The sequence below is a fragment of the Caloenas nicobarica genome, chromosome 3 (assembly GCF_036013445.1).
Source record: "Caloenas nicobarica isolate bCalNic1 chromosome 3, bCalNic1.hap1, whole genome shotgun sequence".
NCBI classification, from domain to species: domain Eukaryota; kingdom Metazoa; phylum Chordata; class Aves; order Columbiformes; family Columbidae; genus Caloenas; species Caloenas nicobarica.
Genome location: NC_088247.1, coordinates 38,633,206 through 38,646,660, shown reverse-complemented (window position 1 = coordinate 38,646,660; position 13,455 = coordinate 38,633,206).

Below are 13,455 nucleotides of genomic sequence, written 5' to 3'. Positions count from 1 at the left end.
TCAAAGACTTCAGACGAACAAAAAGTTAGTCTGTTTTTGGCCAGTGCTAGTGGGGACAGAGTTATTTGGGCAGGGAGGGTGATGGAGTGGTCCAGCAGGGATGCTCAAAAGCTGTGCAGGGAGAGCCAGCTCAGCCGTGCCGCTACCTGAAGTGCCCCACCACTGCTCATCCACGACTGAAAGAAGGGGTTGAAAAAAACACTTATAATCTCTTTGTGGTCCCAAAGCCCAACAAATGCTGTAGAAAGGTCTCTGCCCATTGCCAAGGATCAGTTTTTCATATGACTTAATCCCAGATTCATGTTACTTGGGCAATTCTCTGCATTTGTGGTTTGAACACAGCGGAGGTCCTTGGAGGATGAAGTGGGGCTGTCTTGGGGCCTTGGATCATGGTTGTACCATTTTTAAAAATTAGGTCACTGACGAATTGAGAAAGCCTTGGCAAAACAACAGCAACCAGAAATGAAAGATCAGCTCTTAATCTTTAGCTCCATACTACATTTAAATGAAGAAATCTGAATATTTCTGCTGAAAGCTGTCATTTCCAAAGCAGCCAGGAGACAACTCCTTCTGTATTCACATGCTCTTCACCTCTTGATGGTAACACCTAGGTTACAAGAGGACCAAGAGGAAATAATAAAATAATTCAACACAAGGAGAAATAATCACAACTTTCAAAACGACTGCTTTCCCACACTATACGAGCTCAGGAAGTGTGTCAATGTTTCACCCTTTCACATTAACATCCATTATTATTTCCACTCTTCTGACAGCTGTTTTAAGAAGTCACAATATCATCATGCATATACATCATCAATAAAACATCTGGGTTTTGTTGGTTTTTTTAAAAAAATATGTTTTGTCTCCGATAAAAGTCCAGCTTTTGCTTGATTTAAAAATTAAATCATCATATCTGGCAGCAGATTATAAAAGAAGCAAAAAAAATTGCCTGTTTTCAAGAAAGGTGGGGGGGGGCTTTATTTAACAGTTTAGAATACGTCTTCCTCTGTTCTGCCTTCGTCCATTGGTCTTTTTAGGTAATGGATTTATATAAAGAGTATCAACAGAGTTTTCTTTAAATAGCAGCACAACGTATGAAGCACATGATTGCCTTTAACAGGGCTTCTTAATGTGAACAGTTGTCTAATAGTAATCTTTAAAATTCAGTTAGGAGAAAGAGTGATAATAAGCCCAAGGTAATGTTAATGACTAGATATGACATGCCCTGGTATTGCTTTCCGATAAATCATCTTTGGCATTCAGAGCAGCACTCAGTTTAATGTTAAAGCATATCAAGGTTTGGAATCCTATCTCAATAAAGGTACTAAGAATTTTTTATTGACTTCAGCAGAAATGATATCTTATCCCAGATTTTCAAACTATGAGTTTGCACGTGGAAAGTGCAATTTTATATTCCATTGTATTTGCATTTTCACTGACATTAAAACAGAGATGAGACAGAATAAATAACAGCCTCTATATTCTTTTTTCTTTTTTTTACCTCCAAGAAAATCTATTTTGAATTCTGGTGGGTCAATGCAGAATCATAAGTCTGGCAGGAGTTCAATGGACTTGTCATGGGAGTGAAGCAATTTATTTATCGATATGTGTGCAGATGGGGTAGAGAACATCATGAGCAAAACTGCTCTGACAGTAATGCTGACAGAGTCGCTTTCTGACCGCTTGCACTGATGCCATTTTGACACGGCTTTCTCTCCCTCTCCCCATATGTACCCTTATAATGCATATATGTGTATGCATGGTGAAAACAGGCTACACACATTTTCAAAAATCTTTCCCCAAAATAAAGAAATCTCTTTACATATAATAGTAGTAGTAGTAGTAGTAGTAATAATAATAATAATAATAACAACAACAACGACGTGAAACAACTTCACAGCCGCTGATTTCACGAAGGGGAAACCTCTTCTGCCATTTATAGTGATAACTGCATGGATCAAGCCCTGCCTTTGCTATTTTTTTTCCCTGTGGATCTTACTCTAAGTGTCTCCAGGGCTCAGCACCACAGGAATACCCCACTTTCCACTGACCTGAAGAGAGGGAGAAGGGAAGGGAGCTGGAAATGCCCTGGTTCTAGTTTGTGGCAGGCCGTTCCCGGAGCTGCTCTGTGTGTAATGCTGCAAGGGTCTCTGGTGATGACCTCCCCATGCCCCCGCATCCCCGTCCTCCAAGGCAGGGCTTAGGGGTGGCTGTAACCTGGTCGAAAGCAGAAACCTCAAAAAAGGAATGAAGAATAAGTATCTCTGGTTGGAACTCTGAAAAGAAAGGATTTAAGACGTAGCAGGGTAATAATGAAGAGGTGGGGACTTGCTATGCGTCATGTCTTAGTTGAGGAACAAGGATTAGGGGTATCATTTTAATAGAGGAATGTGGGGAATCAGACAGGCTATGAATCCATCTAGTAAATACTCCTCCCAAACCTTCACAAGAGTAATAATAAATCCTGTAAGGCCCTTCGTCAGCAGCCTGGGGAAAAAAATGTAATCATTGTCTTTGCAATGCTTAACTTGTAACCTAATTCAAAGTCATTTTTAAATTATACACCTGCCTGCTACCAATGCAGTCTGAGTAGGCAAAATTAATAACAGGCATGCTCAGTAAATCCAAGGTTTAAAGCTTTAGCCAGAATGTTAATGTCTAAATTGGGTAATACTATCAGTCATGAGAATTACAGTTATCTGCCTCCTTATCTTTTCCTATTTATTTGAGGGCTTTTATTTATTCTTACTATAGCACTGGAACCACCTGACAGCTCTGGCAGAGGGAGAGACCGTCTCTGTTCTCCGCATGCAGCCGGTGGTGTTGCTGAGCTCCCCGCAGCAGCGGGGCCGGGGCGCCCGGGCGCTGCAGAATGCTGATCTGGACAAGGAGGTGAAGGGAGAGGATTTGCCACTTCACAGCAAGCCTCGCAGGAGATGAGAAAAAGAGCAAAGCCTTCCGGGGCACCGCTCCTTCCCCAGGGACCTACATCCCACTACTGCTTGGGAGGTGCTGGGTGCATGCTGCTGGGGGGGAAGAAAGCTTGAGGTTCAATCCCCCCACTCCCACCTGAGCAGGTGATGATGGGCTCCTTGGCAGGGACGTGGCCAAAACTGTTGCGCCCAAGGGTTGGTGCCCATGGTCAGGCACTTGCAAAGGGAACTGGCTTCCTCCTGCCTGTGCTTCATCAGCCATGAGTGTGGATTGTGCATGGCTTGAACGTTTGCTTTTTCTTATGCTAAATGGTTCTTTAAGACAAGCTTCCACTTGCAGCTTTGGTGTTCCTCACTCAGGAACCTGGGGCTGACGAAAATGTGCAGATGATTAAAAAACCACACTTCTACAGTCCTTATAGATAGATTACAGAAAGACTAGCTTAAGAGCAAATGTCATAAAAGACTCAGAAAACACCACATTATCCACCTACAAGTTGGGCATTTAGCTCAAATAGTTTTATGTGGAAGCGATATCTGCAGGCAAACCATTTAACCCCATGTTCCTCTGGGAAAGCTGAGCATCTAGTTTAGCTTAAAGGACTGAGTTGTCTCGCTCAATGGCAATGCAGGCAGTGGTTGCATCTGGTGGTGGAAAGGACCACTCTTATAGTGACCGACAGCTGACCTCTAAACAGATATCTACACTGAGACCTTCGGGTTCTCTCATTCAAGAAATTCAGCCCTGATTTGAAGTGAGAGTGTCCATGATTTTGTTTCTTTTTAATCCCATACAGAACACTGCTGGGCCCTGCAGATGCTTTATTTTATTATTGCAAACAAGATGAAGCTACTGGCTATCATAAGAAAGGACAGAGGAGGCCTTCAAACTCAGTGCTGCTTTATTCTTATGCTTTTGCTCTTTGCCCTTTCTTGATGATTACATGAGGTTTTTAAATAGATGTTTGGGATCTAATCTTAGCTGCTGTGTCAGCTGGCCCTTGCTGAGGCTTAAATCCTTCTGCTGACTACGAAAGCGTAGACTGATGTCTCAAAAAGAAACAGGGCACTTGCCTTCTAGAGAGCAGAGTGTGGAGGTGGGAGTGAATATGAAAGTGTTTCTTGTAGGAAAGTGAACAATGGCAAAGCGTGAGAACATGAGCTGATGTACATTTTCTGTGGTCCCTTGCTCTCTGGCAGTTTGTTCTTTCTCCTCCCTATGTTGCCTCCTCCATAGTGCCAACACAAGCATTTGCATGGCTGCCTGGTGAGTCAGATCCAGCTGAACTGATCCAGGTAAAAAATAACATTTTTAATTTTTTTTTTTTTTCGTTTTTTGGACATGTTATGCCTGCCAGATTGTTTCCAGACTGCATGACCTGGGTTTCAGAGCTGGGAGCTGGCACAGGATTTGTCAGATGGGCAACTCAACAGCTCCATCAAACCAGATTCCTACTCTGCCAAGCATGTAATGGGACTTTCGGGGTTGTCGTGTTCTGCATTTCCAAATACAAGCACTAAGGGCAACTTGAGTTTCAGAGCCAATTGAAGCACCAAAACTGCCGGGGCTGCGTCTGCATTTGCAAAGGCAAGGTCCTCACCAGAACTAAGAAAACTCTCCTCATTCTCAGTGCAAGACACTTTGCTGGCATGAATGCATTTTTTTTTCAACAACAAAAGTAACAGTCGGGTTGGAAAATTCCCTTTGGCTTTTCCTTCTCTTGAAAGATACCTACATCCATGTTGAGCCTTTGGAAATGCTCGTGTTCAGGTGGATGGGCAGAACATGCAAGTCATCCCTCTGTCTACCACCCACAGGACCGAGGTGCTGTGGGCACGCCTTGCCCTGGGCATGCCACGGTGAACACCTCTCTGCACCGGTACACGCAGTCCCAGGGCAGGCAGCTTGGCGCTGCTGCAGCCCTCGCATCGCAGTGTCAGCACCCCTTGGCACAGGTGCCCATCACCTGTGGGGCAAACTCCTTTCTCTGCCTGCTTCGTGTTGCCCCTCGCTGTACTGCTGTATCCGCTTCTACATCGCTGTTACTGGGAATCAAAGTGGTAAGTTTCTGGGAATCGAAGCAGTTAGCTTCTCATCACTGCAGAGAGGCACAGAGATGCTTTGCAGAAGGAGCTGCTGACCAACTGGTGGGCAATCATGGAAGCAAACTACATCTCAGGTGCATCTGCAGCGCTCAGGCGGGACAACCACTACAACCCCTTCAGCAGTGTGAGCAGTTGGTGCCTTTTCTCTCCTCAAATTTTGTTTGAGTCCCTACCAATGACAACATGAGCACTTGGGAAACGTTCACTCTTAGAAAAAACAAGTCACACTTTGATTTTATAGGCCTGTATTGTTAAAAAAAGAAACTGTCTAGTTCTATATCCAAAAAATCAATCTTCTCTGGAGGCTGGGTTGGTAAATAAATCAGGAGGAGAAGCTGCTGTAAATTAGAAGAGCTCTACCACATTCGCAAGCAGAGCAATAGAGGCCAGTCATACATCAGTCCGTTGCACTGCTGAGTGTGGATGTGTTTACTCCACAAAAGTAATTGCAACCATATCCTTTCACAGGAGGGCAAGGTACCACACATTTTCGCTGGGGTGCAAAGATGCACGTGAGAAGCTGGTGGTCATCATCATCCCAGGTAGTCCAGACTATCCCCTCCTCACAGTAACTTACGTGTGTAGGTCGTGCACCCTTAATCCAGCCTAACATAAACTGAGGACCAAATGAGCCAGATGTTACCACTAATGTGTAAGCTCTCTGGCCAAAGAGGAGTAGAGTCATATTCTCCGTTGCAAGTCACTGAGTTAATGGCCTGTTTTTACATATATTGCTGTTACACCTGGCAACTCATAATAATAGAGCCTTGCAGTATTAGCAACAGCACAAAAAATAAACAGCCTTTATCCAACCATTCCTATGAGGGAAAATACCAGTATTGCATATGTCAAAGGCTGCATTATTAGAGTTGTATTTAGTCTGTAGCTAAAAGGCCACACAAGCCTTTACTTCTAACTCAGGTCTCCTCAAGAGACTTCACTGGGATTTAAAGGCTAAGTATTGTGGAATGGTCTGCAGAGGAGAGAGCAGTCCCCTTAATGCTGTCTTTTCAGGACATTATTCTTTCCATTTGTATAGAGACAATTGCTCCAGCTAACCTGACTGTCCTGTACCCTAGGCAACCTGACAAATTAAAACTTACTGCCTAATCCATCAAACAAATGGTTTGCCTTGGCTCCATCAAAAGTAAATAAATAGCTATCCCCCCTCCCTGAAAAACAAAATGTTTCAACATCAAAGAAAGCTTCTTCCCTGCCTCATCTTTCCCTTCTCCAAATGCCCAAAGGGAGGACCTTGCAGCTTGGCCATGAGGTTTGTGGAAGACCAAGATCTAAGGACTATCAGTTAGCACAGATATTTCCTCTCTACTACATCCATGAGCTCAGGCGTCCAAGGGGGTACTTGGGAGTGACACAGCAAACCACATCTCAACCCATCTGGCAGGGCTCCAAGATCAAACCCAAACCTTGAAGCTGATGGCTTGTCAGCCAGGAGCAGATCTTGCAGTGCACTCAGCATCGCCTCTTCCTTCCCCACTGCCATCAGCAGCCTGGAAACAGTCTTTTCCAGTGCACCTCACAGTGTCTAACCTTGCTTTGAAAGTCTGAATGTATTTACTGCCTTTGATTTCTTGGCTGGAGATGCATGCTTGGAGCCTGCTAATGAAGCTCAAAGAGCAGAGTCAAAGCACTTTCTCACTGCTGGCTGGCATGGCTGGAAGGAAAGTGCCTGGCACCAGTCACCATCCCTGCATGCATGCTAGAAGACAACACCATGGAACACAACACAGCAATGACAGTCACAGGGCTGGGGCCCTGTGCTCCTGCACATGCAACTCTGTCCTGATGCCTCCTCTGTCCTGTACTGCCGCGAGCCATAAGCAGATCTAAATCCCATCATATGCCAACTTCAGGCACCCGAAGGCTCATTAATTCAGCATACATTGGCAGCATCTGATATCTAAAGGCATTTAAAATCATTAGCGACCACCATTAGTACCTCTATTCTGGAGTATAAAGGTTTATATGCACCTAAATAGTTGGGGTTGTTCAGCATGTAGAACAGAAGGCTCCCAGGAGACCTTATTGCAGCCTTTCAGTAATTAAAAGGGGCCTATAAGAAAGATGGGGACAGACCTTTTAGCAGGGCCTGTTGTGACAGGACAAGGGGTAATGGTTTTAAACTAAAGGAGAGGAGATTCAGGCTGGACGTGAGGAAGAAATTTTTTACAATGAGGGTGGTGAAACACTGGCACACGATGCCCAGAGAGGTGGTAGATGCCCCATCCCTGGAGACATTCAAGGCCAGGCTGGATGGGGTTCTGAGCAACCTGATCTAGTTGAAGATGTCCCTGCTCATTGCAGGGGGGTTGGACTAGATGAGGTCCCTTCTGACCCAAGCTATTCTATGATTCTATAATAGGAGCTCTGGGACAGAACCCTGGTCCTGGTCTGAATAAATGGGCAAGGGCTGGCTGCCTCAGTCATCTACCCTTTGCCTTAGGCTCCAGCCACATCTAACCTCTTGCAACAGCCATGCTGGGCTCAGCAGCAGGCACAGTGATGCTTATCACTAGCTGGCTAGAATTTAATTGAGCACAGATGGAACTGAGGCAGCCTGAGCCCAATGCAAAGTGCTTCCAGTCCTTGGGGTCCGCAAGCCACAAGAACAACAGTACTTCCCAGTTGGGTCATAAAACTTCCTTAAAGCTATTTGTTGTTTGTTTTTTTTGAAGTGAAGCTTTCATTATCTAGAAGAGACATTCAGAGACACTCACAGCTACTTATCAGTAATAAAAATAAATATTAGTCCTGGACAGGCTAGATACGTCAGTCTACTTGTTCAATAGCTGCTTCTTCCTTGCCCAAGTAACAGATGGGAATGGCCACTCAAGACCCTCTTCTCTGAAGGTACCATTATTTGCAGAGAAATTGCCAATCCTCAGGGGAGCAAAGCACAACACAAAAAACCAAAAGAGATTCTCTGTGGTGGATGCTTGAGGGACCATGCCCAGGAAGCCCATCTACCACACCACAGTGTGGTTGCTCATCCATCACCCCATGCTTTGTACCCTGTCACAGGAGGTTTGCTTCAGATGGAGAGCATCAGATGCCAAGAGTCCCCTGATGCATATCTGGCCCAGGGGAGACGCGCTGCCAGGTGCAGCAGGTTTTTCAGCCGGCTCAGCCAAGGGTACACATGGCAGCATGGTCCTTCTTGCCAATCTCATAATGAGCTGGGAGGGCAGCAGGGAGGACATGCATCTGGATGAAGACTTTGTTACTATCTTGAGCCTCCGTGTCCTGGGAAGGACAAGACTTAGTTTTCAGGTTGTGATGAAGTGATTGAGAAAGCTCAACACCTACAAGGGCTGGACCCAACTGTTGCATTTATGCGTGACCATGTCTTGATGGCACCTGGACTGTATCCTAAATGGACAGAGGAGAAAGCAGCAGGGCTTCCTCCTGCAGGTCACAACCAGACACATGAATGTCATTTCTTGTGTGAGAAAATTGGAAAAGGTGCCGAGAAAGCCATAGAAATGATTTAATGGCTTGAGAATCCATTTTTCTGTGAGAGACCTAGCTCATAACATTTGTTTTTTTATCAAAGAGAAGACTGAAATATGACTCTTTTGTAGCGTGTGAAGTATTTTATGGGAGGAAATACCAGCTACTAAAAGGCTCTTTAACCAGCAGAAAAATGCATAACGAGAGCCAGTGGCTGAAAGCTGAAGCCAGACAAATTAAAATAGGAAATTAGGCATATATTTTTAAGAGTGGGGGTAATTAACCACTGGAACAAATCCTCAAGGGAAGCTGTGGATTCTTATCTCTGGAGAGTTTCAAATCATGGCTGAATGCCTTTCTAGAAGATGTGCTTTAGCCAAAGAAGCTATTACGTTCAATACATGGGTAATTGTGTGAAATGTAATGGCCTGTGATATACAGGAAGTAAGAACAGATGATCTAATGTTTCTTTCTGGCCTTAAACCTAAGAAGCTATTCATCTAGGTGGGAGCCCGTTGCCTATAGCTGAGAATTTGATCCAAAGCTCCCACTGCAACATTTATAAACCCATGAAAAATGAGTGTATAAATGCGTCAAAGAAAAAAGAATAAAACGATGGATGGGGAGCTAAGGAAGAAGAAAGACATACATAAAATAATTTATTTCTATTTTTTACAAATTATGCTGGAATGTGATGAACACCTATAGAAACCAGGAGTTAGGCAGTAATTTACACTGGAGAAATTCAACTGAAATGGGGAGATACGATGCTGTGTTTGGAGACTGTCAGGTTTCTGTGATAAAATTGCATTAGTAATTAATAATCTCCCAGAAAAGAGAGAGAGTGAGATCGTCTGCTACCATGTGTCTATTAGCAGATAAATCCAAAGTGAAAGATATCCCCTCTGGGACTACTTGATGGATTATATTAAATTTAATGGTAATGGAAAGAATACTGTAATTGGAAGATGCTGGAGGGAAAAGATATGGTGGGAGCAAGAGAAGGATGTGCACTTCTGATATGGCAGACTCCATGGTATAGGAATGGGCTTAGTTCCTGCCAAACTGCACCAAAAGAGCAGAAGAGGCTCCATTCCCCATTGGCAAGGACCAGAAAATGAACGGGACAATCTTAGATACTATGGAAGTTAATCTATATTATTCCCAAGGGAGGCACATTTGGCGGCCGCAGTGTGGAAAGTAAATATTAGAAATGCCAGAATTTTTTGAATCTATGAGTACATTTCAGAGGAATAAAATGACAAGTTCAATTAGGTTCCTCGAAGCAGAGGAGAGAAACTGATTAATCAGGCATGGAAGTTCCTAAGTAACCAAAACAACTGTGTGGGCTTTCTCCTCTTGACTCATGTTACAGGAGGAGGGTGTATCTATTTGAAAATGGAATATATTTCCACATGTCCAAACATATCTGGATAGAAAATGGTCCCTGTTATCTAGGTCTCTCCAGAGCCTCTAGCATGTTGTATGAAGCTCTGGATTATGTATAGGAATTTTAGGGTGTTTTCTTTGAAGATAAAGTGGCTTTTTAAAGAATATATGGACTCGATGCCAGCATCCCGAAAGGGCAATATAAACTTCACAAGTAAACTTGTATTGACCAGAAAGATAACTACAGCAAATGGCAACCTAGATTAAAATAAAACAGCAACACATTTATAATGTCTGAAGTCTAAAGGCTTCTTGGAAAAATAGCTGTGTCTGTCAGAAATGCACAATTTGCAAATTGCAAGCAGAATAGCAAGAGTTACCATCCCCAGCCAGTGAAACGTCAAATTATTACTGCATCTGAGCTGGCTCTTTCCCAGAGCATTGGATACCGTTTCCACCAGCCTCAGAAAGCTGCCTTCTGCAGATGGGCTTTTTCAGAGGTGTCACACACCTCGCGGCTCAGGGGAACGGGCAAACAAAAGCCAACGCATGTGACACAGAACAGAACTGTGCAAATAGTATCACGCAAGAGGATGCATCCTCGTCATAAAGCTACAGGATGTCTGCAGAGAAATTCATTTTTCCAGTAGTGCTCCATTTGCTCACTTTGCCTGAAGGCTGAGGGAGGGGGAAAGGAGCCCCCACTAGTCTAAAAACCTCCTGTTTTGAAAGGGATTTTGTTGTTGCTTTTAAGTCATTTTTGGTGACAGCTGGTTGAATTTGATCACGACACCGAGCAGGAGGGCAACCAAGGTAGGGCTGTACTCTGGTCGTGAGCATGGCAGAGCAGAAAGCCACTGACACGGCTGCCACGCTCATCTTGTTTTGGGCTTTTCCCCCTCACCCAGCACCCAGCCCTGATGCTCCTGCACCCGGGTGCCCCTGCCCACGGCTGGAGCGGGTGGGTGTGTGGCCTCTCGGTGCCAAAACACGCTCATGGGTGTTGGTGTCACGAGCAACTCCAGCAGCATCGCTAACCTGTGTAGCGTTGTCTTGCCTCAACAGCACCAGCCACTCCAACCCGGGGATCACGAGTTTATTTTTACGGAATATTTTGTTCGCGTGGACTCGTAGCTGCCTCCCACAGGAGAATGTCTTGGAGTAGGAAATGTTCCAAATAACATACGAGCTGCCAGGTACATCCACCGCAGAGATGTGAGAGCTAATGGATGGAGCACAAAGCTCGGCACCGTACCCTCACAGCGCTTAACCCCAGCCCTGCCAGTGACTCACTGCCAGAACAGGGATGGGCTGTTTAGCTAATGCCTATCCCTCCCACCTCCAGTGGTTATTATAAGGATGAATTATTTAATGTGTGTGCACAGCTTTGATGTTGTATGCACCATTTCATATGTACATAAGTGCTAAAGATTATTGGGTGGTTCTGTCATCGCTAGAACACTGAACACACATTTCTGTGCTTAATTAGGTGTGTAAAAACGGCTGTACACAGCCACACTGGAAAATGTGAGTCCTGATGTATAAATAATGGTGAGGCCATGGCAAAACGGATCTCAGGAAGAGAAAGCCCATCTGGATTTAACCTTGGCCCAAGCCTGCTGAAGTACCTCGAATGGCCTCTAAGCTTTTAAGGCATCCAGAGAGGATTCCCACCTCAGTCCTCTCCTGGTCTGCCCAGCGTGAGTTTGAGCAGAACAGGATGATGACTTCACTTCAAAAAATCAAACAAAAACTGGGACAGAAGTCATGAAACATTTGCTATAAGCTCATGTATTTCACACAGACTTACAAAGAAGTTTTGCAGAGGCTCCTGTGTACTCTGGGAGGGACGCTGGGGCCCATGAATCACCTGGCCCATGTACACATAAGGCCAATCCAAAGCATATTTACATGTCTTTAATGTCTTGTCCACTGCTCTGCTTTAGGTGTGACATGTCACATCAAAATACCTGCTGGCCACTAGCTTTAGGTTGCCCTGGAGAAATGCTCCACTTGCAGAGCCAACATATTGGCACTGGTGAAATCCTTTAGGCAGGTCACAGAGCCACAGAATAGTTTAGGTTGCAAAGGACCTTAAAGATCATGTAGTCCGCTCCCTCTGCCATGGGCAGGGACATAAGTCAGCAAGGCGTAGCAAGCCGTGATTTGCATTTGTGCAATTTACTCCTGTTCGGAGGCTGGCTAATCTCCACCAGTGCAAATAGCACCTTTTCCTCTGTGCACTTGGGGACAATGCTGACAAAGCCCCATCAACGGCTGTCACCAGTGGATATAATATGTCAAAATCCCCAAACCAAACAAGACCTTGATTTCTCATTGAGCTTTAAATTTCCTGAAATCTAAACTTGAAAGAGGTTTCATCCTTTGCTCAAGGGGTAAAATCTTCTGGTGAGAAAAGGCAAATAAAGGTTCACAGTGCACAGGCTTTCTGCAAATAAATGGCTGAGTATCTCACCAATGGGATCAGTGTGATGTAATTGCAACAGCATCTCAGCCCTATCTGTGTTGCAGGACCTTGGGAAAAGTGCGCTCAGCTTCTTCTGATGATCCTATGTCATCGCAGGAATGTTTTCAGAGTGCATTCTTCATACATTAATAGTTTTGCACGTTATTAAACTGGATCTAATTATGCTTGGTTTGCTAGGAGCAGCAAATCATATTCACAATTGTGTTTTCATTAAAAAAATTATTCTATATAAAGATTTCATTAAGATGTTAATTGCTACTGGAATTATATGCATATAAATAATAAACAAGAATATCTACCCATTATTAGAAAATAATTTCCACATATACTGAGCCATTTACTTTAATTTGTTTTAGATTTTAAGTGGGAGGTAGTTTGTCTGGCTAGAGTTAACAAAAGACCCTCTGTTATGAAAATGTGGCTTTATTTCCTACTCTGCAGAGTGCTGCTTGCCAGGCCACACTAAAAGAATAGGTGATGCCCTTTTAGCATCAACAAAAGAAACAGCTCATATAAAAAATCCAATTATGGGAAACATTGTGCAGGTTATAATCACTGAAGGAGTCAGCACAAAATAGCATAGACTATGAGACAAATGTGTGAGGACAGCAGATGCTTTTCTGTCTGTAGACCTTGTATTTTAACTAAGCAAGAGTAAACTTCCAGCCCTCAAAGAGCCCTGGAAGGAGCGACCACATCCCTTGCTGAATTCCTCTGAATTTGCTGGTCTTTCTTTGCAGAAAATCCACTGTGAGATGGGAAATGACCTCCCTGGCCCATGGGCAACCGCCAGCCCCCAAATGGCAAGGGCAGCAAGGACACAACTGTGGCCAAAACCCTGACAGAGTTCCCTCCTCCGCTGAGGTGGCAGCAGCTGGAAATTACACTGGTGAGCTCAGTCACAACAGAGGAAAGCATCTGTACTTGTGCCTGTTGGTCTTAAGGTGCGATGACAAGATGGGATTTATTTTTGGCCTCTATAAAGAGGATTTCTTGCTCTTGCGGAGCACATTGGATGCTGAGATCAAACATACCCTACGTCAGGTCTGCCGACATGCCCTGTTGGGC